The 4,917-nt window shown below is 39.5% G+C and overlaps 1 long non-coding RNA gene across 1 annotated transcript; it reads right to left on the bottom strand.

Annotated features, from left to right (window-relative positions):
* Nucleotides 1–512: 512 nt before the first annotated feature.
* On the bottom strand, nt 513–4,446 carry LOC115270243 (uncharacterized). The gene is made up of 2 exons (XR_003896426.2): nt 3,111–4,446; nt 513–2,880 (listed from the first exon to the last, which is right to left on the bottom strand). It is a non-coding gene; the product is annotated as an uncharacterized LOC115270243 (long non-coding RNA).
* Between the last annotated feature and the right edge of the window lie 471 nt (nt 4,447–4,917).

Raw genomic sequence — 4,917 nt, forward strand, 5'->3', positions numbered from 1 at the left:
CAGTTAACTGACCTCAGCTTACCTAACATCATATGTGGCAACTCTTTAAGCGACATATTGGAACTAGTGCCGAGAACGCGAAGAGTTGTTAGACCACTGATGTAGGCGCCAAATCATGGGTGACGAATTTTACGGCGTGCTTGATCAAATTTGTAGCATTTTACACAATCTATTGGACAACAAAAGAAATTCGAATAGTTAATAACAACTTCTCATCAATACACCTATTGTCTACACCTCTAACTACATAGCACCTTACCTTACTTCCGACATGATAGATTGAAGTTATATTCTTAAATACTCGTTTTCCTTTCGATAGTCCGTCTAGAATGACTTAGTAATGCATACATTTTGATCATTGCAATAGCTCCCGTGCCCCATCAGTCAGTTAACTGACCTCAGCTTACCTAACATCATATGTGGCAACTCTTTAAGCGACATATTGGAACTAGTGCCGAGAACGCGAAGAGTCGTTAGACCACTGATGTAGGCGCCAAATCATGGGTGACGAATTTTACGGCGTGCTTGATCAAATTTGTAGCATTTTACACAATCTATTGGACAACAAAAGAAATTCGAATAGTTAATAACAACTTCTCATCAATACACCTATTGTCTACACCTCTACCTACTTAGCACTGAACCTACTTCTGACATTATGTTCATCGTACATGGTACACTTAAAAGATGTATATTTTCCTAATTCCGTCCTGGATTCCGGTCGCACTTGCGGCATACCGTGCGGGAACAAACGTTCAAGCCGTGCGCAAGTAAAATCACTACTTCCATTGATATGATGCCTCAAACAATCTGATTCGACGTGGATTGATGTTTACAGCTGAAAAAGAAAGCGGAACATGATGAATTTTACTTAAAAACTTACCGTAGGTACTTACTAGTCGTGATCAAAATTCTTTCCACTAAAATTTCCCTCACTGATGACACGTGTTTTATGACAGTTTGACAGATGCACTTTTTCCGAATCTCGGCAAAGCAAACCTTTTGCCGATTACAGTGGCAAAACAAAATGTAAAATTTCGGAGAATTTCTGAATGTTTTACCGGCCAGGTTCGTTAATTTGAATTACCGAGATCAAATCTTACGACTAACGATTAACGATTACGATTTCTAGAAAACGCAGCGAAAGTAATGTAGTAATTGATCTAATCGTGGAGCACAGTATTCCCTTATCTTCTTCTTCTTCTTGGCGTAACGTCCTCACTGGGACAAAGCCTGCTTCTCAGCTTAGTGTTCTATGAGCACTTCCACAGTTATTAACTGAGAGCTTCCTCTGCCAATCACCATTTTGCATGTGTATATCGTGTGGCAGGCACGAAGATACTCTATGCCCAAGGAAGTCAAGGAAATTTCCTTTACGAAAAGATCCTGGACCGACCGGGAATCGAACCCGTCACCCTCAGCATGGTCATGCTGAATACCCGTGCGTTTACCGCCTCGGCTATATGGGCCCTTATCTAGAGAATTTAAATTAGAATTGTTTTCCTAAATACTCAGGCCTCAAAGTCTGATACAAACATCAAAATATCCTTTATCTCTGTCAAAAGTTTTATAAGTGGGTTTTAATCACTCTAAATCTTCAAAATATGTTTAGGAATGTTCTGGTATAATCAACGTTTTCTCCAGCCGAAATCAATTTGCGTAGAATAGCTGATCGATATGACTACCCTTCACATACCCGACCCCCGACAACTCATTTTCAAAATGCTGGTATTTCGTCAATTTTCATCCGATTTTTTTGAAGTCGCCCTCAATTGATCATAAATTGGTGAAAGTTTATTACACTCAAATGGCCATGTAATATCCCGAACCATTCCGGAGATATTCCAGATTGTACTGGGGTCAGGGGGTGGGGGAGTGTCTGTTTTGCCAAATAGCTAAAAGTGATTATTTTGTGTGTTATTGTGTATGAGAGGCCCCCGCGGAACTTATTTCAGGTGCTCCAGAGCGGGCATATCAGTTGCTACAAACTACAAACTACAAACTACAAAGGTCTCCACGAGTACTAAGAGAATCCTGAAAATCATTTTTCTAAAGTTCGTAATAAATTAGTTATTACAACAAATGTGCTATTTTCGTAACAGGACACCATTAAATTGCGGCTATTGCAAAAAGTGCTTAAAACATATCTAAATCTATTTTTATGAAAAGTTGCTTTTGGGTGTATATTTACAAAAATAGGTATAATGTTTTTGAACTTTCATACGCAAGCAGACATATTTGAAACTTATCAATGAAAAAATTCATTTTTCTTACATAAAATGCTATTACTTCACCTAACTATTTAAATACGTTACCAGTTAAATTTTAAGTAAAACAAATGGTTTTCCTAAGACTGAATCAACCCTTTTTCATATGCTGGAAAGCTTGGGGTAAAACAAGCACTTTGAAGTTTCACACCCTTGGCGTAGAAGTGCGTAGAATGTGTCAAATTCTCGCGGTACTCCTAAACGAGTTCCTGAGGATATCCTGGTGAAATTACTTAGAAACTCAAAAAGAAATTCTCAGGGACTTTTGGAAGAAATTGCCTGGGAACTCCTGAAGCACTTCTCTACATAGAAACCGTTAATTTAGAGTCAACGCCGTTACTCAAAGTGACGGACCAAACAAAGTGTGCTTAGAACGATAAAAAATGCAGGATTATTGCAGAATTATGTATGTGTTTTAAACTAAGTTTTAATGAATTTACTATAAATTTTCACAATAAAGCAATAACTTAGAACGAGCTTACCCATTTATGTGTCGTCCATCTCTGCAACAGCATTTGTCTGGGTCTTTCGCCGTCGAACGAAACACGAACAAAACTGATTCCTATATTTATTCACTTCACATCCACGACGCGACGAATGAAAACAAAATCCTCTGCCAGAAGCATCAGTTTGCGGCATCTGACCGACACAACGCATCCAACGAGCCTCTGCACGAATTTGCCCTGTCCTGCTCACTCCCACAGAAAATTTGAAAACAGCGCGCACAGTAAAAGTCACATTTGACTTTTACTGTGCGAACTGTTTTCAAGTTTTCTGTGGGAGTGAGCAGTACGCCAGATTCGTGCAGAGGCTCACTGAATCAGTTCCCTCCTTTGCACTCACTCCCGGATCGACGAATTGCAAAACAAAAACAAAAGAATCACTAGAAGCAGCATCGATTTGCTGCACCCGACCGACCGACCCACCGCACCCAACTGAAGCAGCAGCTCCGTCTTTCGCACTCACTCCCGGATCGACAACGCGGCGAATTGCGAAGGAATCACTGAAAACAGCATCGATTTGCTGCATCCGACCGACCGACACAAAGGAACCAACCGAAGCAGCTCCTTTTTTGCACTCACTCCCGGATCGCCGACGTGGCGAATTGCAAAAGAAAAACAAAATAACACAAAACAAAAATAACAAAAACACTGAAAGCAGCATCGATTTGCTGCATCCGACCGACCCAAGCGAGAAAACGACACGAAAAATGCGGCGTCTTGACTCTGACTCTGACTGGCATCTTCACCGCGATTCACACACAAGCTGTTGCGGATCCATACCTATCCACACGGGGAAAGATGACACGTACACAAACCGACGACAGCGCGAACAAACGGAGCAAACGACAAGAAAAAAGCGTTGCACAAATGCACGTTTTCATTTGTTTGACTTTTGAGCGGCGTCATGTTATTAAGCTGGCTAATGAAAAGTTCATTTTCTGTAAACACGGCACCGCTCAAACGTCAAATTATTAAGCTGAATCCATTTTGATGATAGAGAAATCAATGTGATGTTTAATTCTAATGTAACATTACTTTCATCTGTCGTTTGATGTATGCTGATGTTCCAAGATTTCGAGTGGGGAATTCTTGACATTAGTATGAAGTATAATTCTAATGTAACGTTTTATTCTAGTGTCGTTACATGTTTTCTGATGTTCCATGTGGGCAACAGTCGACATCAATATGATGTTTAACTCTAATGTAACATCACAATCATCTGTCGTTAAATGTATTTTGATGTTTCAAGTGAGCAACACTCAACAACAACATGACATTTAATTCTGATGTAACATTCCATTCTAATGCTGTGATAGGTATTCTGATGTTTCAAGTGAGCAATTCATGACATCAATATGATGTTGAATTCTAATGTTACATGACATTTTTCTGTCATTAGATGTAGTCTGATGTATCAAGCGAACAACAGTTGACATCAATATAACATTTGATTTTGATGTAACATTAGAACAGTTTGTTTTTGGATGTTTTAGGATGTTAAATTCAACATCACATTGAAGTTTGATTTCAATGTTACATGTAAATCTTATGTATTACTGTGTACTTGGATGTTTCATTGAAGTCTGAGTACATTAGCAGAACAACAATATACATTAAATGTTAAGGTTTTATAGATGTATGCTAATGTTTTCTACGTTACAATTTCTATTCGGGTAGTGTTATAGGGCAGCTTCCGAGGCTCGAATCCGACTAACAATCGTTTATTCACTAGCACATTACGTCTTTTCTGTCCATACTGCGGTGCTCTTGTCTTCCTTTAAACTTATCATAGCATCAAACTTAGTATCATAGTATCATGCACTTTGATGTGTCGCAAGATTGATTTCGACACGTTGTGATAAGGCGCTGTTTTTTTTATAAACTGCCATTTTGACCACTTGCCATGGGGCATCCGGCATATTTCCGGTCTGGCCAAAACCACTCTAAGGGGTCATGGGAACCTAAAGGGACTGTTATCCTTCATGTTTCGACAAATCATGAAGTTTGAGGTGTCATACGGCTGATTTTGACTATGTTTGAGAAATGACCACTTCCTTGAGGGCATCTGGAACATTCTGGGTATGGCCAGACCGGTCCCAAGTGACCATAAGAGCCTAGAAAGGCTATTTTCCTTTAGGTTTCAACAA

Source organism: Aedes albopictus, chromosome 2 (genome assembly GCF_035046485.1).
Source record: "Aedes albopictus strain Foshan chromosome 2, AalbF5, whole genome shotgun sequence".
In the NCBI taxonomy this organism is placed as follows: Eukaryota; Metazoa; Arthropoda; class Insecta; order Diptera; family Culicidae; genus Aedes; species Aedes albopictus.